The following is a 25,494-nucleotide window of genomic DNA, read 5'->3' as shown; positions in this document are numbered from 1 at the left end:
ATATCACATGTATTACTGTATTTTATACCATCTACTGCACCTTGCCTGTGCCGCTCGGCCATCGCTCATCCATATATTTATATGTACATATTCTCATTCACCCCTTTAGATTTGTGTGTGTTAGGTAGTTGGTGGGGAATTGTTAGATTTCTTGTTAGATTTGTTTGTAGTAGGTAGTTATTGGGAATTGTTAAATATTACTTGTTAGATATTACTGCACTGTTGGAACAAGAAGCACAAGCATTTCGCTACACTCGCATTAACATCTGCTAACCATGTGTTTGTGACCAATAAAATGGGATTTGATTTGATTTGAGAATACCTAGAGTAAATTATTATGAACTAAATAAGACTTTATATTTTATTTATTTTAATTTAACCTTTAAATAACTACGCAATAAGACTTAACATGGTTACACGTGTCTTCAGTTCAGATTAATGTCAAAGAGAAAAAACTATGTGTGTTAGATACACCCAGGAGCTTGCTAAGTTCTCAAAGTACGAGCGAATTCCTTCCCTTTTAACCAAATTCAAGCAGAATTCACCCCCAACCTGAATTCACATTTCCTTGCTAGTGAAAACACAAGGCAGGCACAACACACTCAGATTCTAATCTAATCACCACACCTCAAAACTGAATGATAGGAGCGCACCTCTGTGCTGCTTCTCTTTGAACTGAGCGTTGTCTGACGAACAGAATAACACAGTTTTCCTGTAACAAGAGATCTGTAGAACGTAGAGTACAATAGCAAAAGTTTTCATCAGTTTTCTCACCTCTCCAGGTGACCCCAGGACTTCCACAGCGAAGGTTCTCTCTCCTGTGAGATGTAAATATATGGTCATCCATCCAAACAATGTTTTGAGTCCTCATGCTGGGGCCTCGGCGCCAGCAAGTTGCTAGTCTTGAGTATCACCTTCTCTCATTTTTCCACTTCAACAGACCGAACCAAAAGGAGTCAAAACTCCTTCAATAACATTCTGTAGCCTTCTAGGCTCGAAACCCCTAAAGCAAGTAATCAAAAGCCTCAAACCGCTACCTTTTGATCCTCAGTTTTAGGATACAACACTCTAACCTCTAAGATTCAAGTCATCTAACCACTAACCTTCAATTAAAGCACCCTCATTTCATGACACTTTATTCAAGACTCCATTACTTAGATGATTACTCAACACGTACTGTATAAACTCATGGCGCAGGTCCAGAGTTATAATCCACAACACACAGTTCTGTGATGGGGAGATACAGCAGCTCTTTAGGTGGATGTGATGGCCACAGGCCAGCCTCTAGAAAAAGCCTGGTCTCTGAATTCTCTTAGTCAGTAATTCATAGAAAATTAATTGTTTTATGGAATCACTTCATCACTGTCATAGACGTTATCTCAGTGAGTGCCAGGGCTGGCACCAGAGGTCCCTATCGGCCCCCCAAGCCACCCGCCCACCGCCTCATAGGATAACCCTGAAAGCAGGATCTCTCTCAATTACTGAATGATCCAACAATATCTCCCAATGAGACGTGGTTCATGAATTCCATTACTTAATACCTTTCAATGTTGTTGTAGTTTTTCTTCTTCTTTTCTTTTATTTGTTTCTTTTCTTGTTTTTCTGGGTCTTTCAACCTCTCCATTCCCCCATCTCCTGCATTAGCGCCCTTTTTCTCTTTTGTAAAGGAGGAATTACGAAATGTACCATTTTTCTCTCTCTCCGAGCTGCTTTCACCGTCTCTTCAGCCGGGCGCTAATATTTCTTTTGATTTTCTATGGTCGTTGCCATGGAGGCATGACACACAGTACAAAGCGGAGGAAGGGAGGAAATTCAAATGATGGACACCCAGACTATGTCCTTGAGTGAGGGTACTGCCCCTTCATCTTCTATCAGATGGAGCCTTATTCTACAGCGGCTATCGTCTCTGTTGCTTCTCCCTCACATATTTACCGCATTACATGTCATGACATCTACTTCAATGGTGTTTTGCTACATGTATGATGAGAATGATTTAAAGGTATCGTCCATACCAGACTAAACAGATGCCAAAGAAGTAGCCCAACACAACCCACTGGACAAAACTAGTTGAATCAATGTTGTTTCCACTTCATTTCAACCCCAAAAATCTATATGATAAAGTTAAAACAACATAGAAAACTAATTGAATTTGCAAAAAGTAATCAGCGTAAGGGCATTTCATATTTTTTTCACTCAACTTTTAAAGAGATACTTAAGGATTTTGGCAATGAGGCCCTTTATCTACTTCGCCAGATTCAGATGACATTTTTATGTCTCTTTGTCCAGTATCAAAAGTGTTGGAAACTTAATCAACTGACTGGCTGTCTTGACGTCTATAGTATTCTCTCTGGAATGCAATCTGGTTTCCGCTCAGGTTATGGATGTGTCACTACAACCTTAAAGGTCCTAAATGATGTCACCATTGTCCTTGATTCTAAGCAGTGTTGTGCTTATATTTTTATTGACTTTACCAAAGCTTTTAAAACGGTAGACGATACCATTCATGTGGGCCGGCTTAGGAGTATTGCAGTCCATGATGGGTCTTTGCCTGGTTTGCTATCTCTCTCAAAGATTGCAGTGTATAAAGTCAGAACATCTGCTGTCTCAGCCACTGCCTGTCAACAAGGGAGTACCCCAAGGCTTGTCCTAGGTCTCACACTCAATTTACATCAACATCATAGCTCAGGCAGGAGGAAGCTCTTTCATCCATTTACATTTCAGCTGGCCCCTCCCCGGATTTTGTGTTAAACGCTCTACAACATAGCTTTCTTATTGTCTAACAAGCTTTCTCTGCCCCTAACCTTGTTCTGAACACCTCCAAAACAAATGTCTTGTGGTTTGGTAAGATGAATGCCCCTCTCAGCACCGTTGTGATTACTACAGTACCGCTGAGGGTTTAGAGCTTGAGGTAGTCACCTCATACAAGTACTTGGGAGTATGGCTAGTTGTTATATTGGCCTTCTCTCAGCACATATCAATGGTTAAATCTAGACTTGGTTTCCTCTATCACCCCAGCTGCTAAACTAACCCTAATTCAGATAACCATCCTACCCATGCTAGGTTACGGAGACGTAATTTATAGGCGGCTAGATGTTCTTTAACATTCGGACATCCGATTTACCACCAATGCTCCTTATAGGACACATCACTACACTCTATGCTCCTCAGTAAACAGGTAATCTCTATATACCCATCGCAAAACCCACTGGTTGATGGTTATTTATAAAACTCTAATAGGCATCACTCCCCCCTATCTGACATATCTACTGCAGCCCTCAACCTCCACATACAACACCCGTTCTGCCAGTCACATTCTGATAAAGGTCCCCAAAGCACACATATCTCTGGGTCGCTCCTCTTTTCAGTTCACTGCAGCTAGCAACTGGAACGAGCTGCAAGAAACACTCAAACTGGACAGTTATCCCAATCTCTTCAAAGACTCAATCATGGACACTCTTACTGACAGTTGTGGCTGATTCACGTGATGTATTGTTGTCCTAACCTTTTTGCCTTTGTCTGTGCCCAATAATGTTTGTACCATGTTTTGTGCTGCTAACAGGTTGTGCTGCTGCCATGTGGTGTTGCTACCATGCTGTGTTGTCATGTGTTACTGCCATGATATGTTGTCTTAGGTCTCTCTTTATGTAGTGTTGTGGTGTGGTGTCTCTCATGTGTTTTAATTTCTAATCCCTTTTGATGGGCTGTCATTGTAAAAAAAATATTTGTTCTTAACTGACTTGCCTAGTTAAAAAGGTTAAATAAAAACTAAAAAGTATGAAGGTAGGTAGTTCGCGAGCCAATGCTAAATAGCCTCTTATGGCTAGGGGGCAACATTTTCACTTCTGGATGAAAATCGTGCCCAGAGTAAACTACCTGCTACTCAGTCCCAGTTGCTAATGTATGCATATTATTAGGTTTGGATAGAAAACACTCTGCCATTTCTAAAACTGTTTGAATGATGTCTGTGAGTATAACAGAACTCATATGGCAGGCAAAAACCTGAGAAAAATCCAACCAGGAAGTGGGAAATCTGAGGTTTGTAGTTTTCAACTCTTGGCCCATCGAATACACAGTGTCTATGGGGTCATTTTGCACTTCCTAAGGCTTCCACTAGATGTCAACAGTCTTTAGAAACTTGTTTGAGGCTTCTACTGTAAAGGAGGGGCTCATAAGGGCTCTTTGAGTCAGTGGTCTGGCAGATTGCCACGAGCTGGTCATGCGCATTCACATAAGAGGAAGCTCGTGTTCCATTGCTATTCTGAAGACAAAGGAATTCTCCGGTTGGAACATTATTGAATATTTCTGTTAAAAACATCCTAAAGATTGATTCTATACATCGTTTTACATGTTTCTACGGACTGTAACGGAACTTTTCGTCTGAACTTTTGCCTGGACCTGCCCGCGCCTCATGAGTTTAGTTTTTGTGTACTGAACGCGCAAACCAAAATGAGTTATTTGGACATAAATGATGGACTTTATGGGACAAATCAAACATTTATTGTGGAACTGGGATTCCTGGGAGTGCATTCTGATGAAGTTCATCAAAGGTAAGTGAATATTTATAATGCTATTTCTGACTTATGTTGACTCCAAAATGGCGGATATCTTTTTGGGTTGTTTTGGTCTCTGATCGCTGTAATCAGATAATTGCATGGTTTGCTTTATCCGTAAAGTTTTTTTGAAATCTGACACAGCGGTTGCATTAAGGAGAAGTATATATTTAAATCTGTGAATAACACTTGTAAATTTTATCAATGTTTATTATGAGTATTTCTGTAAGTATATGTGGCTCTGTGCAAATTCACAGGATGTTTTGGAGGCAAAGCCAAATGTAAACTGAGGTTTTTGGATAAATATATGAACTTGATCGAACAAAACATACATGTATTGTGTAACATGTTGTCATCTGATGAAGAATATCAAAGGTTAGTGATTCATTTTATCTCTATTTCTGCTTTTTGTGACTCCTCTCTTTGGTTGGAAAATCGCTGTATGCTTTCTGTGACTAGTTGCTGACCTAACATAATGATATGTTCTGCTTTCGCCGAAAAACTTTTTTGAAATCGGACACTGTGGTTGGATTAACGAGAACTTTATCTTTAAAATGGTGTCTAATACTTGTATGTTTGAGAGATTTGAATTATGAGATTTTTGTTGATTGAATTTGGCGCCCTGCAATTTCAATGGCTGTTGGCGAGGGATTAGTGTTAGTGTGACCTCCAATCATCGCTAACGCTAGTTATCATTGGCTAGGGAAATAAAATGTAACTTCCGTCGTACTGGACACAGATACATACAAATTATATCCATGAGTTATTCTGACTCTGGGAAGTAGATAAAGGGCCTCACTGACAAAATCCCGAAGTATACCTTTAGCCTAAATTCAATGATATGGAGACATTTTTGGTTGATTTTATGTTGAATTCACATTAGTTGACAAGTCAAATGTAAATCTAAACTAGATGTTGAACTGAGGTCTGTGACCAGTGGGTAGTCAGACAAATTTGCATGAATTTGAGAAGACCCCAATGCAGACAGTTTCGAAGTAACAAAAGATTGCTACAAAAACAGGGGGCAGGCAAGAGACAGGTCAAGGGCAGGCAGAGGTCAGTAGTCCAGAGCAGAGTCCCAAAGGTACAGAACACCTGACAGGCTCAGGGTCATGGCAGGCAGAGGTCAGTAATCCAGGGTAGTATGGCAAGGTACAGAACGACAGGCAGGCTCAGGGTCAGGGCAGGCAGAGGTCAGTAATCCAGGGTGGTATGGCAAGGTACAGAATGACAGGCAGGCTCAGGGTCAGGGCAGGCAGAGGTCAGTAATCCAGGGTGGTATGGCAAGGTACAGAAATACAGGTAGGCTCAGGGCAGGCAGAACGGTCAAACCGGGAAAGCTAGAAAACGGGAACTAGAGACAGACAGGAGCACGGGAAAAAACTCTGGTAGGTTTGACATAACAAAACTAACTGGCAACAGACAAGTAAGTACACTGGGGATAATGGGGAAGAAGGTTGACACCTGGAGGGGGGTAGAGACAAGTACAAAGACCGGTGAAACAGATCAGGGTGTGACAGTTCCCCCCTCTAGGGGCTCCATCTGGCATCCTACCTGGGCGCATACCTGGTTGACCGGGGTGCAGGCATTGATTACTCAGCAATGAGGCCTGTGTCCAGGATGTTCCTGGTGGGGACCCAGCACCTCTCCTCTGGGCCACAACCCTCCCAGTCAACCAGGTACTGGAATCCCAGGCCCCGCGGTCTAACCTTGAGAGGCGCCTCACCGTGTACGCCGGTTGGCCTTCGATGAGACGGGCAAGAGGGGTGAGCCTAGAAACAGGAGACAAGGGGCTATGAGACATAGGTTTAATCCTAGACACATTAAAAGTGGGATGTATACGGAGGGTACTGGGCAACAGAAGATGAACAGCAGAGGGGCTAATAATCTTTGAGATGAGGAAAGGGACGATAAATTGGGGGGAAAAGTTTGCGGGACTCCACCCAGAGGGGCAGGTCTCGAGTCGGCAGCCATACCCTCTGCCCGAGACTATACCGGGAAGCCGGGGTCCGGTGGCGCCCCGTTTGTTGTCAATACCTGGAGGTGGTCTTGAGAAGACCGGACCGTGCTCTCTTCCAGGTACGGCAACAGCGTCGGACAAACATCTGGGCCAAGGGTATGCTGACCTCCTCTTCTTGTTCCAAGAAGAGTGGGGGCTGATAACCCAGGGATCACTGGAAAGGCAAGAGCGCAGTGGCAGAGCAGTGGAAGGGTTTTGCAGGTATTTTCAACCCACACACGTTTCTGGCTCCAGGTGGTGGGGTTGGCGGAGACAAGGCAGCGAAGAGTCATCTCCGGGTATTGATTGGCTCACTCCGACTGGCCATTGGACTGAGGGTGGCACCCGGGGGACAGGCAGACCAACGACCCAATAAGCGTGCAGAACACCTTCCAGAACGGGGATGAGAAATGAGAATCCCGGTTGGGGGACCATGTTGACCGGGAATCCATCGATCCGGAAGACATCCTGCACCATGAACTGGGCCGTCTCTTTGGCAGAGGGTAGCTTGGGGAGAGGAATGAATCTATCTCAAGGCCATCATATGTATATACTGTACTCGATACCATCTACTGCATCTTGCCTATGCCTCTCTGTACCATCACTCATTCATATAGCTTTATGTACATATTCTTTATCCCTTTACACTTGTGTGTATAAGGTAGTAGTTTTGGAATTGTTAGCTAGATTACTCGTTGGTTATTACTGCATTGTCGGAACTAGAAGCACAAGCATTTCGCTACACTCGCATTAACATCTGCTAACCATGTGTACATGACAAATAAAATTTGATTTGTTTTGATATTCTTTTATCCCAGTTGGTAGGAGAGGGAGGAGTTAAACCAGGTAAAAAGCAGTGCCCACCTAGCTTGCTTGGAATTAAAACGCTTGGCGGTACAGAGATATTCCAAGTTCTTGTGAGCCGTCCACAGAAGGAAGGGATGTTCCAACCCCTCCAGCCAGTGTCTCCACTCTTCCAACATCATCTTCACCGAAGCTCATGATTCCCCACATCGTAATTCCTCTGTGTGGCATTGAGGTGATGGGAGAAAGCGACGCAGGGATGTAGCTTGAGGTCTAGGGCAGAATGCTGGGACAGAACAGCCCCCACTCCGACATCCAAAGCATTGGCCTCCACCACAAATTGACAGGATGGGTCAGGATGAACCAATATGGGAGCTGTGGTGAAGCTGTGCTTGAGGTCCCGGAACACCTGGTCAGCAGCCAGTCTTCACTATGAGTCATCCATACATCAATTGTCTAAAATCATTTATTTATTAACTAACTAAACAATCACAGAAGGGCACTCACAAACAAACAAAGTAAATATGGTTACAAGAAATGATAGGGGAATGTGTTGCTGCTTGGTGGACAATTTAATTAATTTAATTTAACCTTTATTTAACCAGGAAGGGCTCATTGAGATTAAAATCTATTTTTCAAGAGCGCCAAGGCCAAGATAGGCAGCACCAAGTCATTACAAAAAAAATTACAGACAGACAACATGAACAATTACATGTAATCTAGTAAAAATCATTGAATTCACAAGAGTATAAAACAGCAAATTAAAAACATTGACAGGTCAGGGAATCAGCCTCAAAATCCTTCATCAGTGATTTAAAAACACCAATCGGGACAGGTTCTTCCAGTTTAAAAGTATTTTGTAAGGTGTTCCAAGACGATGGCGCAGAGTACATAAAAGCCCTTTTACCAAATTCAGTTCGGACATTTGGAACAGTTAGGAGGATAAAGTCCAGCAAACGAAGAGAGTACCCACCACGTTTCTGAACAATAAAATGCACAAATAAAAAGGTAGTAAACCCAAAATGGCTTTGTAAATAAAAGTATACCAGTGACTGAGCCTACGAGTGACTAGAGAAGGCCAGCCAACCCTGGTATACAAAGTGCAGAAGGGTTTTGCAGTTTAAAATAAATCTCAAAGTGCCATGGTAAAGAGTGTCAATTGATCTCAAACACTGAGCGGAAGCATTCATATATAAAATATCCCCATAGTCTAGTAAAGGAATACATGAAGCTGATACTAGCCTCCTTCTGGCTTCAAAAGAAAAACAGGTCGTATTCCTAATATAAAATCCTAATTTCAGCTTACATTTTTTTGTAAGTTGCAATTTAAAAGAGAGGCCGTCATCAATAAAAATTCCAAGATATTTATGAGGTTACAACCTCAATCTCCTTGCCCTGACAGGTAGTAATAGGTGAAAGGTTCCGAGGTCTATTTCTTGCATTAGAAAACACCATTAGTTTAGTTTTGTCAGTATTGAAGATAAGCTTCAATTGACACAAGGTATGTTGAACAGTATAAAAAGCAGGTTGCAAGTCCTGGAAAGCTTTTGTAAGAGACGAGGCACAACAGTAAATAACAGTATCATCAGCATAAAAATGAAGTTGTACATTTTGTCTAAATCATTTATATAAATAGTGAATAAGAGAGGACCAAGTACAGAGCCTTGGGGCACACCATTCAAGACAGACAATGTAACAGACATAAGCCCATCAAATTGAGTGCACTGAGTTCTATCAGACAGATAGTTAGCAAACCATGCAACTGCATGCACTGAAAGACCTACACTCGACAATCTCTGCCTTAGTATAGCATGATCAACTGTATCAAAAGCCTTAGAGAGATCAATAAAAAGTGAGACATAGTGCTGTTTTTTGTCAATGGCTTAAGTGATATCATTTAAAACCTTCATGGCTGCTGTAATTGTGCTATGCTTCTGCCTGAAGCCCGATTGGTACATTGATAAAATAGAGTTAGTAAATAAAAACTCTTTTAGCTGTTCACTTACAAGTTTTCAAGTATTTTCACTAGGGGTGACAGCTTTGAGATTGGCCTATAATTATTTAAAAGAGTTGGATCTCCCCCTTTTAAAAGTGGTATGACAAATGCGGATTTCCAGATCTTTGGAATTTCATTACATTCCAGGGTAAGATTGAACAGAGATGTAAGTGGTTCAGCTATGAATTCAGCTGCCAGATTTAAAAAGCAGGGATCCAAAAGATCAGGACCTGCAGGCTTTCTCTGATCTAAGGATTTCAGGGCTTTATGTACCACCTGCACTGAGAATGGCAAAAAGCTAAAGGTTTGACGAGCTCTCACTGGTTCATCCACACAGGGTTGTACAGAGACAGAGGACACTGAATCAAACAGCCTACCAGATGATACAAAGTGCTCATTGAAACAATTCAGCATTTCAGTTTTGTCATATATAGCAACAAAGGGGAGTCAGCTGAGGAGTCACGACAGAGTGATAATTATAACAATTGAAATGCTAATCCTTTGCACATGAACGCTCACTCATTCGGGAACAATTGCAATCAATATATATATTTACGCTCAGTTTGTCGTCTTGATTTCTGTTGGAGAGTTGTCGTCCTCTAGTGAGAATTTCTCAAAATTGGGTTTTTATTCAGAATTGCAGAAAAGGGTCTGTCCCAGGATTCCTGACCTTAACTGGGCTCATGGGCGGTCCTCTGATTTAGTTGATCTCAAAAGGGAATTGTAGTTACCTTCATTAAACAGTCCAAAATAACATTAAACAATTTTACAAACGGTATCATACTCACTCATTCATCTTATACAACAATTAGATGTAAACCTCATATCTGAGGCTATTATATAAACAGAGTTATGGTAATGTGGCCACACCATCTCCCATGAGCTTCCCCAAGTTGTAACAAACGGACCAGTTCGTAGCTGGATTCTTCACCAATCTTTTATACCTTCTCTGGAATGTAAACGTTGTTCTGACCTCAAGTTCTGTGAGGTGGAATAAATTCCTTTGTTCTCTATGAAACTTCTCTCTCTCTCTATACTGTGTGGCCATGAGGAGATCCTCTCCTCAGGAATTTACAACCTCTCTTTGACCACAGCAGCCTAGTTGAAGGAGGCAAGGGGGAGGCAGGGAGAGGGGGATGGGGCTTGCTGTACCCAAAGAGGGCAACGTCATGACACTGTGGTTCCCTGACACTCGTTGGTTGATGGGAGTGTTATTGTGGGTGACCCGGCCTATAGATCGCCCATCCAGTGCTCTAACATCCATGGGAATGGAGAGGGGCTGAGTGGGGATGCCCAACTCGGACGCCAGGGTAGCGTCCATAAAACTCTCATTGGCCGCAGAGTCAATGAGTACCAGGAGAAATTTCAACTGGTTCCCCCACAGCAGGATGGCATGGAAAGAGATGCGAGTAAGGGGAGAGGAAAAGTTCTCCGTATGGCCCATCAGAGTACTCGCCCCTGCTGGTGAGCCTGGTCTTTTAGTGGACAGGATGACATGAAATGACCAGTAGTCCCGCAATACAGGCAACTCTTCGTGTGAAGCCGGTGTAGACGTTAGGCTGGGGACAGCCTATTTCTGCCTAGTTGCATCGGCTGAGAAAGAGGTGACTCGGCAGACTTCGGAGACTCTCGGGGAACTCGATAGCCTCGGGTCCTCTCGTCAATGGAGACGTCGGGGACTTCCGGGATGCCTCGGAGGCGAGGTAGAATCCTTGGGAGGGTGAGTGGAATCAGCAATGAGCGAGTCGAGATCCGTTGGTAGTTCCTGGGCTGCCAGTTTGTCCTTAACCTCCTCCGAAATTCTGTGCAGGAACGTGTCGAACAGCGATTCCGGGTTCTAGGCGCTCTCAGCTGCAAATGTGTGGAAATCGACTGCATAGTCTGCCACACTACGGGAGTCTTGCCGAAGCTGGAGTAACTTCCAGGCAGCTTTTATCCTGGATAATAGGGAAACAAAATCCTTCTTCACCTTCGCCACATTTGGCCGACTGTTGTTCCCACGCGGCCAGAACCCAGGCGAGAGCCCTCCCGGACATCAGCGTGATGAGTTAAGCTATCTACGAGAGGACCGAGGGGAAGGAGGAGGTCTGCTGCTCGATGATGAGAGAACACTGCACAAGAAACGATTGACAGCTTCCTTACTCTCCAGCAAAGCGTTCTGGGGGAGGTAAACAGAGCTCTCGGGTTACTGAGGGGCTGGGAGGCTACCATGGTGGTAAGGTGCCTGACAGACAACCCATGGAATTGCTCCAACAAACTGTTCAATGCGTGCTCATGGCATTTGGCCAAGGCCTGGAACCCTTTCATAAGACCACGAAGCAACTCCTCATGCCTTTCTATGGTGGCTCCTTGGGAAGAGACGGCTGGGTCCGTCATGGCCAGTTCGTACTGTCAAGGCTCAGGAGAAGACCCAGATGCAGACAGTATCGAAGTAACAAAAATGTATTACAAAAACAGAGGGACAGGCAAGCGACAAGTCGCTGGCAGTCAGAGGTCAGTAGTCCAGAGCAGAGTCCCAAAGGTACTGAACGGCAGACAGGCTCAGGGTCAGGGCAGGCAGAGGTCAGTCATCCAGGGTGTTATGGGAAGGTACAGAAAGACAGGCAGGCTCAGAGCATGCAGAATGGTCAAATCTGGGAAATCTAGAAAACAGGAACTGGAGCACGGGAAAAACTCTTTAGAAACAAAACTAACTGGCAACAGACAAACAGAGAACAGAGAACACAGGTATAAGTGCACTGGGTATAATGGGGAAGATGGGCGACACCTGGAGGGAGGTGGAAACAAGCACAAAGACAGGTGAAATAGATCAGGGTGTGACATTATTTGAGATTAGAATAATATGTACATTAATAATGTGTACAAATACATTTTCCCTCTTCAAACAGCCTCCAACTACCTGCAATTTGAATGATTTTGCATCATGAAGATAATCATCATGTCGATTACACCTCATAATCACACTGCAAACGAGCAACAAAAAAAAGGTGAAAAGAAAAATCTAATTATCCAGGCACAAATTATTCCTCACATGTAGCTAGTTGTCCTGCTTTCCTCCACCACACCTCTGCTTTCTGCAGGTTTATTCAATTATAATTGCCCCCCCCCATGCTCTGTTCTGTTCTGCACATGGGCCCTATCGTTGCCTTTAGATTTTTCTTTATTGACTAATCAAACATAATGAATAACCTTTCCCCTTTGCTCGTCTGCAGGCTTTGATCGCTGCGTTTGATGGTTGCAAATGGTTTGTTGCTTGGCCGAGGCGCTAATGGCAGGCTAATTAAGACAGGGTCACATCGGGGGCACGCTTCAGAAGCTGACTGCGTGAGCAGGAGAGGTCCCTGTGTTTAGTCCATTAAGAGGCGGGATAAAACATGCTGCATTTATTATGTTTAACCTGTAAGTATTTACGATAATCCAGTGGCATCAGCTAGGTAGTAGCTAGGCACAGTGTGGGTGGAGAAAAATAGCATTCACTCCAAAGTCTGGCTTCAACTCTCTCTCTGTCAGTGATTCCCAATTAGGCCCCACATGAGTAGAAATCAATAACCACCAGCAGCAGGGGAGACCTTGGTCAGCCTACCTCTGCCTCACTCCTCCATCAGGCTCAGACCTGTCTGCTAACTCTAAACCATGTCCACGGGGAAATGAGAAGCAGCCCTTACTGAGGGGCCTAACATGCATTGCTGTAGCGTAGACAGCAGGCACACAAAGGGGCCTGATTCAGCCCCCACCTTACCTGGAACTGGGGATGTGTGTCCAGTTGAAGTCCGGGAATTTACATACATCTTGGCCAAATACATTTTTACTACATTTTTCACAATTTCTGATATTTAATCCTAGCAAAAATTCCCTGTTTTAGGTCAGTTAGGATCATCACTTTATTTTAAGAAGGTGAAATGTCAGAAAAATAGTAGAGAGAATGATTCATTTCAGCTTTTATTTCATTCATCACATTCCCAGTGGGTTAGAAGGTTACATACACTCAATTAGTATTTGGTATCATTGCCTTTAGATTGTTTAACTTGGGTCAAACATTTTGTGTAGCCTTCCACAATAATTTTGGCCCATTCCTCCTTACAGAGCTGGTGTAACTGAGTCAGGTTTGTAGGTCACCTTGCCCGCACAAGCTTTTTCAGTTCTGCCCATAGGTTTTCTATAGGATTGAGGTCAGGGCTTTGTGAGGGCCACTCCAATACCTTGACTTTGTTGTCCTTTAGCCATTTTGCCACAACTTTGGAAGTATGCTTGGGATCATTGTTTATTTGGAAGACCCATTTGCGACCAAGCTTTAACTTCCTGACTGATGTCTTGAGATGTTGCTTCAATATATCCACATAATTTTCCTTCCTCGTGATGCCATCTATTTTGTGAAGTGCACCAGTCCCTCCTGCAGCAAGGCACCCCCAAAACATGATGCTGCCACCCCCATGCTTCACGGTTGGGATGGTGTCTTCGGCTTGCAAGCCTCCCCCTTTTTCCTCCAAACATAACGATGGTCATTATTTTTTTGTTTCATCAGACCAGAGGACCAAAAAGTACGATCTTTGTCCCCATGTGCAGTTGCAAACCGTAGTCTGGCTTTTTTATTGTGGTTTTGGAGCAGTGGCTTCTTCCTTGCTGAGCGGTCTTTCAGGTTATGTCGATATAGGACTCGTTTTACTGTGGATATAGATACTTTTGTACCCGTTTCCTCCAGCATCTTCACAAGGTCCTTTGCTGTTATTCTGGGATTGATTTGCACTTTTCACACCAAAGTATGTTTATCTTTAGGAGACAGAATGTGTCACCTTCCTGGGCGGTATGACGGATGCGTGGTCCCATGGTGTTTATACTTGCGTACTATTGTTTGTACAGATGAACGTGCTACCTTCAGGAGTTTGGAAATTGCTCCCAAGGATAAACCAGACTTGTGGAGGTCTACAATTTGTTTTCTGAGGTCTTGGCTGATTTTTTTTTGTTGTTGTTGATTTTCCCATGATGTCAAGCAAAGAGGCACAGAGTTTGAAGGTAGGCCTTGAAATACATCCACAGGTACACCTCCAATTGACTCAAATGTTGCCAGTTAGCCTATCAGAGGCTTCTAAAGCCATGACATCATTTTCTGGAATTTCCCAAGCTTTTTAAAGGCACAGTCAACTTAGTGTACGTAAACTTCTGACCCACTGGAATACTGATAAAGTGAATTATAAGTGAAATAATCTGTCTGTAATCAATTGTTGGAAAAATGACTTGTGTCATGCACAAAGTACATCCTAACCAACCTTCCAAAACTATAGTTTGTTAATTAACAATACATTTGTGGAGTGGTTGAAAAACGAGTTTTAATGACTCCAACCTAAGTGTATGTATACTTCCGACTTCAACTGTATGTGTGTGTGTGTGTTTGTGTATTTGTGTGTGCGCACTCACACCTTTGTACGTCACTGATTCACTATTCTGTCTGTTATTCTGAGAGTAGTGTCTTCCTCGGAGCCAATGTATTCATAACTCCTGTAGGCTGAGGACAAAAGTGCATATTGTTTGCTGTCTCCTCTAAAGTATCTAGTCTTCATGACATACTTGAATTGTTGTTTGATGCTACAGTTCTCGAGAATTCTGATGGATGACACACTTGAAAGATACACTTGGGATGGGGTATTTCCGAGTGTATGTTTAGCAATGTCAATCACAAAACTGGAGATATGGGACCATTTGCAGATAGTCTGACTTTGCAGCCGGTAACAGTTAGAGAGGTGATTTATGCCTCTGTAAGCTGAAATCAATTATTGTTGCTCCAGGAAATAAATGACTTGAGGGTAGACTGTGAAGTAATTAATGAAAGAGTTTTATGAGTTAGGTCATTTCAACCCAAAAATGCAATGTGACGACATTGAATAAACGTGGAAAATTGATTGGATTTGCAAAATCATCAACGTAAGGGGATTTTGTATTTTTGTCACCCAATTTTTAACCAACTTTTAACCAATGACATGGTGACGTTTTTGTTGAATTCACATTGAATTTGAGTTATTTGATAGCTCAAACAAATGTGCTGTAAATCAAAACAAGACGTTGAACTGACATCTGTGCCCATTGGGAAGGCCCCCCTATCGTGTACGTGCACTGTACGTGTTTGTGTACAAGTGTGGCTGAGTTTAACAGGCCTTGTAACCTGAAAGTGTGTGTCATTTGAAGACTTTCTCCCTTACTGTAAAAACGTCATTGGCTAATGGTTCCTCTGACTGTAAACATTAAAGACTTATTTCCTGATTACATAAACAATAGGCAAGGAGCTGCCATTGTGCTTTTATAGTTCTCCAGCTGGAACTTCTTGCTCCAGGAGTCAGAGTACTCAGAGTACTTTTATTTTCCTTCCACATTCCTGATGTGTACTTGTAGCAGCAGTTTATGTTATTCATTGCCTCTGTGGTGCAGTGGCACTAAGTACAGTGCACAAAGTACACAGCCCATCGTAAAAAGCCACCATTTGCGGATTGAAAAAGCTGTTGATTTAATTTTTCTATGCTGCTCGTCAGAGTTGACCTGTGATGAAACACCTGTAGAAATCGAGACGGAATGCAGCCCAGTCACAGCTGCTGAGACTTATTTTCCCTACTCTCTCTTAACCCTTTAGACCTCAATAGAATTCTAGAATGCTGCTGTGGATTAATGAGAATTTTCAAGATTAAACTTATTTTCTCACACATTTCAAACATACAGACATAGCTCAAAAACAAAGAACAAATGACAATTACAAGTTAACTTACTTTTAACGAGCACAGTCAGTTCGTTAATTCATGTCAATAGGAATAACACTAATTTTGTCTACCATTGTGTAAAGCCAGTCACTAGACACGAAACTATTAACACAACACAACAACAAAAAAATAGAGTATTTCAATTGTAGTACATTTGACTAAATTCCTCACTCAAAATGTACCAAGTTTGATAATTTATCCTCTTAAGAATCGGACCCTTTTTTGAAATATTCGCCTAAAATGACATACCCAAATCCATCTTTGAAATGCAAGAGAAAGGCCATTCATTGAGATAGGATTCTAGGTCTAAGTTAGATGTTGTCCACAAGATGGCATCAGTGTATCAAACCAGTTGCTGTGATAAAAGTGTTTTGTTGTTGTGCACTATCCTCAAACAATAGCCTGGTGTTGCAACTCCCTGCCTTTTGCTGCTGAGCCCTAACTCTCCACATCACTTCCCTCACTTTCACTGACCTAGAGTTACAGAGGGAGAGGAGAGGAGGTCAGGAACATAATCTCGCTCTCCCTCTCACACTGTCTATCTTTTTCTCAACCATACACATACTCTGTTCCTAATAATGGGTTTCTATAATAAATTGTGTGATAGTTACAGGCCTCCCATTCCACACAGACAGACACACAGACACTCTGTCTCTCTCTCTCCTCCAGTCAACTCCAATGACAGACTAACTACAGAGTTCACCAATGTTAACTGATTAGTTAAGAAGCTGGGACAGTTTCCAAATGAATTGTATCGGTTGAAACAGGACAAAACAAGCAATGTGTTAGCTAGCTATGTAAACAAATATGCAACTCATCACATGAGCGCCGCTGCATGGGCATCTACTACCCTAAAACCAAGGCCGTTTGCTCCTGCTATAGTCATTTAAAGAAAGGCTGTTGACGGTCGCTATGGGTTCTAAAGGGTTCAATGAGATTGTGCTGCTGCCAACTCCTCTTATGTATTTGTGTTTGAGCGTAGCCTTAGCTTGAGGTGGAATGGATGACATTGAAAGGAGATCACTTGTTCAGTATGGTGCTCTTAATGATCTCTAAAACGACTATATCCTCGGTGTCAATTTCAATTACTGCATCTTTTGTATTTTTGCTTTGAATAAAGGAGAGAATTGATGTGCTGGGGATGAGTCTATTTGCTTTAGCAGGTGCTGAGACAGATACTGTAGCTCCTTCTCTTTATCCCTGAGTTAAATCCTTCTTGGACGGGCACATGGTCAGCTGAATGTGTATGTGATGGCAGAGGGAGCTGTGCGTGTGCGTTTGTGTGCGTGTGTGCAGAGAGCTGTTTGTTTGTGTATGGATGTGTTTAACTATTCAAGAATAGTAAACAAACAAGAATTTGACCAACTGGGGACATTCATTTTGTTAGTTCCCACAAGGTCAAATGCTATTTCTAAGGGGTTTCGGGTCAAGGTTATAATTAGTGTTAGGGTTAGAAATATGTTAAGGTTTAGGGTTATGAGCTAGGGTTTGTTAAAGGATTAGGGTTAGGAGCTAGGGTTAGAGGTAAGGTTAGTCCTAGGGTTAGGGTAAGAGTACGGGTTACGGTTATAGGAAAATATGATTTTGAATGGGACTGAATTGTGTGTCCCCACAAGGTTAGCTGTACAAGACTGTGTGTGTGGGAGCGTGTGCGTGCTTCAATTACAGCGCAGTCCCTGGTAATGGAGGACAGAAGCATACTCAGATGTCCCATCCTGCTCCTAACGGAAAAAACAACAACACTGTTTAGAAAAGGCAATTTGGTTTGTGTAATTTCATTTGGACTGTCGTGCACTGCCAAAGGAAGGTGCATCCTGTTGCAGCGTTGCAAATGTGTGAAACATTTTTGGACGTGATGTAATTACATGTCTGAATGCTACACTTACCTCCCTCTATGGTTGCATAATCTCTCCTTTGTCCCAAAGAGTTCACTTCCCTTTATTTGTTTGAAACGGAATGACTGGTATATTGAAACTCCCTCTCCCTAGCCCATTCCAACACCAATCCAATGCTTTTAAATTTGTGGGGAGCAGTGAATGAGTGCACACTTTAGGAAGAGAGAGATTATTGGAACACACAGCCCTTGTCAAAAGAGAGGGTCCTACACAAGTAGTTATGCTCAAACAGGGGAATTTTTTTTGTCTGCCTTTTAATATTGAACTTCAAACAAGTAATATTTCAGCAAAAACAGATTTCAATAGCAGTCCAATTGGAGTCAGAGAAGTCAAGGACAGAGCATTGATGGTCTCCAGTCTTTAGGCCCTCAAATCACCTAGTAACATTATTGGACAGAGCATCTGATTCACCATGTTAATTTATAAAACTTTATTGTGGGCTTTTGAAAATGTTGTCATTATGGACTAAAGCCTTTGAGAAACTTTTACATTCTGATCAAACATAAGTGCTTCGGTATGGCCTTGGATTGGTCTGGCTCTCTGCATGAAAAAGAGGTCAAAATGTTATTTCCTTACTAAATTACTACAGTTGACCATTATAATTCCAAGGAGCAAGTATTCATAACAAGTGATGGCTAAAATACTGTACTAACTTGAATCAAATCAAATCAAATGTATTGATATAGCCCTTCGTACATCAGCTGATATCGCAAAGTGCTGTACAGACCCCCAGCCTAAAACCCCAAAACAGCAAGAAATGCAGGTGTTGAAGCACGTTGGCTAGGAAAAACTCCCTAGAAAGGCCAAAACCTAGGAAGAAACCTATAGAGGAACCAGGCTATGCGGGGTGGCCAGTCCTCTTCTGGCGGTGCCGAGTGGAGATTATAACAGAAATAATAGGTCTGGGACAGGTACAGTGGGGCAAAAAAGTATTTAGTCAGCCACCAATTGTGCAAGTTCTCCCACTTAAAAAGATGAGAGAGGCCTGTAATTTTCATCATAGGTACACTTCAACTATGACAGACAAAATGAGAAAAGAAAATACAGAAAATCACATTGTAGGATTTTTTATGAATTTATTTGCAGATGATGGTGGAAAATAAGTATTTGGTCAATAACAAAAAAGTTTATCTCAATACTTTGTTATATACCCTTTGTTGGCAATGACAGAGGTCAAACGTCTTCACAAGGTTTTCACACACTGTTACTGGTATTTTGGCCCATTCCTCCATGCAGATCTCCTCTAGAGCAGTGATGTTTTTGGGGCTGTTGCTGGGCAACATGGACTTTCAACTCCCTCCAAAGATTTTCTGTGGGGTTGAGATCTGGAGACTGGCTAGGCCATTCCAGGACCTTGAAATGCTTTCTGGCCCATGGTGATGAGTGTAAATGTTAATCGTTTTAAATTTGGAAAAGAGACCCTTTATCCCAGACTTGGACCACACCCTCTCCACTGAATAGCAGGCTAGTGATTGCTTTGCAACACTTTCAGTGTTTGAATTTGCAACATTTGCTTTGTTTATGTCCAATGGCCGATGAGTACCAATACTTTTAATTTGTAATTTTTCTTCATATGACAAGGATTGAAAAGGATTTGCCAGTTGATTGTCGATATGTTTCATGATAATGACTGCTTGTCTGGCTTGCTAGCAAAAATTTTGAAAGTATGATGTTGACATGATCAGTCCAATCAAAGTTACGGTAGATATAAAGTGATTTGACATCATTTTATCTGTGGTCAATGACCTTGAGCCTTCTTGGATGGGCACTTTTAATGTAAATCTACGTCAGCACATTTGACATTTTACATGTCCCCATGAGTGACAGAACACTGAACTAACCACGGCGCAACTAGAGAACATTACCAACCTCTACGCTCTGTATTTTCTGTTGCCTGCCCCCCCCCCCCCCCGCCCCCCCCGCCCACCACAGAAAGCACTGAGCTAAGCTGAAACATCTGTATTTTGGAGCTGCCTTACTCAAGAAAGTAAAAAAATAGACCATGTTTGTATGCAGCTTTATTAACTCAAGGAAAACGTTTTTACATTGTTTGCCAACTGATATGTGACCCATATTAATGCCAAAATAACATGCAAAACGGGTGAGGCTCTTCTCCATCTGCCCTGAATGATGGGTCGTCACTGTTCATTATGTAGTGCCACTTCCTCCCTGTACACTCCTCATCAGTACCACAGCAGGTCTGAGATTTAATGAAATGCATGGTGAAACTGAAACCTATCACTGGCCCAGGGATAATTGTCTCTAATTGCATGCATGCTAATTGTATACTCTTCAACTTTACTTATGCAGGATCCTTTGTTTCATCCTTTTTCCCATTGTCTTTGAGGCAGAGTGCTAGTGTAGTAGTGAGGAGCTTGAGCACTGAGGCCCCTTGGTCCCTGAGCGGAGCCCTGTGTTGTCTTAATTGAGCTTGCTAATGATCAGTTTACTGTTGGGTAACACCTCCATCAAACTGCAGATGTAATTAATGCATTAACTGCATTAACTGCATTAATTGCATTAACCAGAGGGAGTGAAAAGTAAGGAACCCTTATTTTAAAATATTTTTCTTTTTAAGTAGAGAGGAGGCAAATAGTGAGGCAAATATGATGTTTTTATGATTTTTATTCAGATCCTCATTATCTGTTGAAGAAGCAGCAGCTATTCTTCCTGGTGTCCACACAAAACAAAGAACATGGCATAATACACAACACTAATGGAGAGGAACAGCAAAACTAATTTAAACTAAGAACACTGCGGAGAACATGACTATTTCTTTTAAAAAGGGAATAAAGAATAATACTAAGAATATTATGTGTGAATTGTGTTTGTTAGTGTGTGTGTGTGTGTATGTGTGTGTTTGTGTGTGTGTGTCTTCACAGTCCGCGTTGTTCCTTGACGTGTTGTTTAATCAGTTTTTTTTAAAACTGATGTTATTGCTTGCCTGAGTTACCCGAGGTGGAAGTAAATTCCATGAAATCATTGCACTACACAGTACTTCGTGTCTACCAGCCTCTGTTTGGGACTGTGAGATACCCCACAAGACACACAATCAGGGGTATCTATGGGTTTTTGAACTGTGTGTTAACTGACTGAACAAACAATTTGCTCCCACTAATTCTCCCATCTCTCTCTCTCCCCCTCCCTCCCGGAGGATCTGAGTCCTAGGACCATGCCTCAAGACCACCTGGCCTGACGACTCCTGGCTGTCCCCATCCCCAGTCCACCTGGCCATGCTGCTGATCAAGTTTATGCTGTTCTGCCTGCAGCTATGGAACCCTGACCTGTTCACCGGACGTGCTACCTTGTCGTGCTGCTGCTCCAGTTTCAACTGTTCTGCCTGCGGCTATGGAACCTGTGACCAGTCCACCGGATATGCTACCTTGTCCCGGACCTGCTGTTTTCGACCCTCTCTCTCCCTCTCCACTCTCTCTCTCTCTCTCTCTCTCTCTCTCTCTCCCCTTTCTACCGCACCTGCTCTCTCAACCTTTGAATGGTCTGCTATGAAAAGCCAACTGACATTTACTCCTGAGGTACTGACCTGTTGCACTCTCTGCAACCACTGTTTAACCCTGCTGGTCATCTATGAACATTTGAGCATCTTGAAGAATTATCTGCTTTAATGGCCATGTAGTCTTATAATCTCCCCCTGGCACATCCAGAAGAGGACTGGCCACCTCTCCGAGCCTGGTTCCTCTCTAGGTTTCTTCCTAGGTTCATGCCTTTCTAGGGAGTTTTTCCTAGCCACTGTGCTTCTACATCTGTATTGCTGGCTCTTTGGGGTTTTAGGCTAAGTCCTTTATAAGCCTTTTGTGACATCTGCTGATGTAAAAAGGGCTTTATAAATACATTTACATGTATTTGACTCCTGGGTAGCTGATCGGAGGAAGACATCATATGGAGCAAAAAACTATAAAATAAAAATAAAAACATAGTCAATCAGGCACATGTTTGTGTGTGTGTGTGTATCTGATGTTGGGCTGAAGTTACTGATCCGAAAACTTGACTACTCCCCGGCTTTTGGGAGGGAGGCTGGACAATAAGCCTGTCAAAGAGTATGTAAGCAATGTTTCCAAGCTCTCTGGCAGCTTTCATAGCTGGGATAAGTTATCTCTGGCACACAGCTTCAGTGTCCTTGAACGTTAGGAACCTGTTGTGGATTCGAGCCCCACATTGGCCGATGCTGGCGGCAGGTAGCCTAGTGGTTAGAGCGACAGGGGCCAGTAACTGAAAGGTTGCAGGTTTGAATCCCAGAGCCAGCCAAGGTGAATAATCTATTGGTGCCCTTGAGCAAGGCACTTAACCCTAATTGCTCCAGGGTCACCATTGATAATGACTGACCTTGGCAGTGACCCCACTCTCCGAGGTTGTCTCAAGGGGAGATGGGATATGCATAAAATACATTTCCGATTCACACATGTGCATAATATACACTTGTGCACAGAGTATACCAAACATTAGGAACACCTTCCTAATATTGAGTTGCATTATTTTGCCCTCAGCACAGCCTCAATTCGTTGGGGGCATGGACTCTACAAGGTGTCAAAGGTGTTCCACAGGGATGCTGGCCAATGTTGACTCCAATGCTTCCCACAGTTGTGTCAAATTGGCTGGATGTCTTTTGGGTGGTGGACCTTGATACACACAGGAGACTGTTGAGTGTGAAAAACCCAAAAGTGTTGCTGTTCTTGACACAAACCGGTGTGCCTGGTACCTACTACCATACCCTGTTCAAAGGGATTTTAATCTTTTGTCTTGCCCATTCACTCTCTGAATGGCACATATACACAATCTATGTCCCATGGATTAAAAATCATTTTTTACACCTGTCTCCTCCCCTTCATCTACACTGATTGTGGATTTAACAAGTGACATCAATAAGGGATAGTAGTTTTCACCTGAATTCACCTGTTCAGTCAATGTAATGGAAAGAGCAGGTGTTCTTAATGTTTTATTCAGTGTATTTCACGTGTGAAATATGACAAATATAAGAACCCACCAAATTATTATTATTATCATTTTTATTATAATATTGGTATTATCAAACTACACTTTTTGGTAAGAGGAAATGAGCTGGGAGTAACTAATATGCATGGGTAATATCCCAGTAACTGCTGTTTCATTTAATTTGGGCCACCACAATAAAAAACACTGGTGTGAACGCACCATTTTTATAATCATTTTAAGATTATCCCACGTTGTTTTGAATAACTAAAGTAATGGCAATGCTTCTTGAGATGAAGAAAACAAATACTAAATGTCTTAGAGACCAAGTTCACATATTTAATTAGAATGAGTGTTTCCATATTCAGAAAGCAGCATATCCAATTCATGCTGAAAGAAATGACTAGTTACGTCAGTAAATGACATCTTCACATGATTAAATCCAGTGATACTCGCTCTCTCTCTCATGAAGTACTACTAACCCACCTGTTTGACCTGATCTCTTTTGTGGAAGGATGCTGCACTTTCAGCTTTCAGCTCTTTACTTTAAAGTGCAACTTGTAGCAGTGCAGCCCCTGTGGACTCGGGTTGGATAACCGTGCAGTAAATTAAGTGGGATAGAGAATAGCCTTGGCTCCACTCTTCTGCTCTAAGTGAATCACCCATTCCTCTGGACCCCGGGCTGGGCTTTGTTATTCAGCCTATCATGCATCCTATTTTCTAAAGTGTTTCTCTTCTATTCAAACCCACTCTCCTCATCTCTCAAACGTGCCAGCCTGCCAGGCGATCATCGTTGTGTTTTGAGATGGATTAAATTCTAGCCAACCCCTCCTCACACCTGTTTGTTCTGGATTTTCCAAAGTTACCTCTAAAAAGTTACACTGTCGATCAAATATAGTTGAAATCACAGTGTTGAAAACATTTGGGTTGAATTGATTCTACTGGGAATTATTTTATCCTTCAAGAAAGTGATATGCTCCCTGGAGTTAGTTTTGATTACTGGACTTGACTGGGATGGATTACTTTTAAAACCATTAAGAGTAACCAGAGACAGGGAGTTAAATATATGGAGTTATCTACAGATGTGGGAGTGGCCTCATTGTCACATTACCCAGTGTAACCTGTTGCAGGGACATTTTTTAAATTGTTTGTTTCAATATCTGTGTTTTTGCATGTACATTGATTGTTTTTATGTTATGCTACACAAAGATAAGAAGCATACATTTACAACTAATTCAATCTGTAAGTGGTTGGATGTAGAGCACCCATTAGTGAGATAGATGTCTCCATTTACTGTATTGTCGTCCCTACTATGATAGGTGTTCTAAATGCAAGTTGTGGGTGATGTAAAAGTGCTGCATATCTTCCTGCAAGTTGGATTCCAACAGAGATTGGATATCACATTTGAAAGCACCATAATGTGACACATTTAGTGATTGGAAACCAAGGTTTTCTGAAGACTTCAGAGCCGACACCAAATTGTGACGAAAAACGGTTCAGTTCTCTGAGCTTCATTATCGGTTCACAATGGACAATAGTGACATCTGCAATAAATAGCAGCGTGTTATAAGATATATTTAAAAAATTTAACAATGGATGTTATTGGCCTATAATCAGTTGGAATAACAGGTTCACATCTGACATCATGCTTCTCTTTTTTGAACATCAAGTTTACAATAAAATAAAAAAAAGAATCTATGGCATTATTTGGGATTCTTAAAGTAATGATGGACTATCATTTCTTTTTGCTTATTTGAGCTGTCTGTGCCATAATATGGACCTGGTCTTTCACCAAATAGGGCTATCTTCTGTATACCACCCTACCTAGTCACAACACAACTGATTGGCTCAAATGCATTAAGAAGGAAATAAATTCCACATATTAACTTTTAAGAAGGCAGACCAGGTGACGACCTCATGAAGCTGGTAGGAAATAGTAAATCTAAAGAAAATCCTTGAATGAGTAGGTGTTCTAAAACTTTTGACCGGTAGTGTATGTCTATTAGACTGACACACCTGGCATCTATGTCTGAGTCTACCCTGGGCCACCAAAAGTGGCTTCTTGCAAAAGCTTTCATTTTAACAATGCCCCAGTGGTTTTCATGTAGCTCCTTCAATACGTCCCTATGTAGAGTAGCTGGCAAATGCAGCAAGTACTAACGCCCACCTCTGGAGTCTGATTGCTGTTAGAGCTGTAAACTCCTGTTTTTGGTCCTAGTATTTCACACTGATGGTCTGTCAACAATGTAAAGGTACAACCCTATAGGTAGTCATGGAACTTCATTACCCCAAATATGATCGCTAACTCCTCCTTCTCTTTTTGGGCATACTTCACCTCTGTCTTAGTGAGTGTAGGTGAAGCATATGCAATAGGCCTCACACTAACGTCAGGCATCGTATGTGAGATGACAGCCCCCACCCCATATTGTGAGGCATCACAAGCCAATTTTACTGGCATGTGTGGATCATAGTGCACTAACACTGAGGAGGAAGACAGCTGTGTCTTTGTTGTTTCAAATGCCTTCTGACATTGTTCTGACCACATCAGATGTCTATCTTTCTGTAA

The sequence above is a fragment of the Oncorhynchus mykiss genome, chromosome Y (genome assembly GCF_013265735.2).
Source record: "Oncorhynchus mykiss isolate Arlee chromosome Y, USDA_OmykA_1.1, whole genome shotgun sequence".
NCBI lineage: Eukaryota > Metazoa > Chordata > Actinopteri > Salmoniformes > Salmonidae > Oncorhynchus > Oncorhynchus mykiss.
This window is presented reverse-complemented; position numbering follows the sequence as displayed.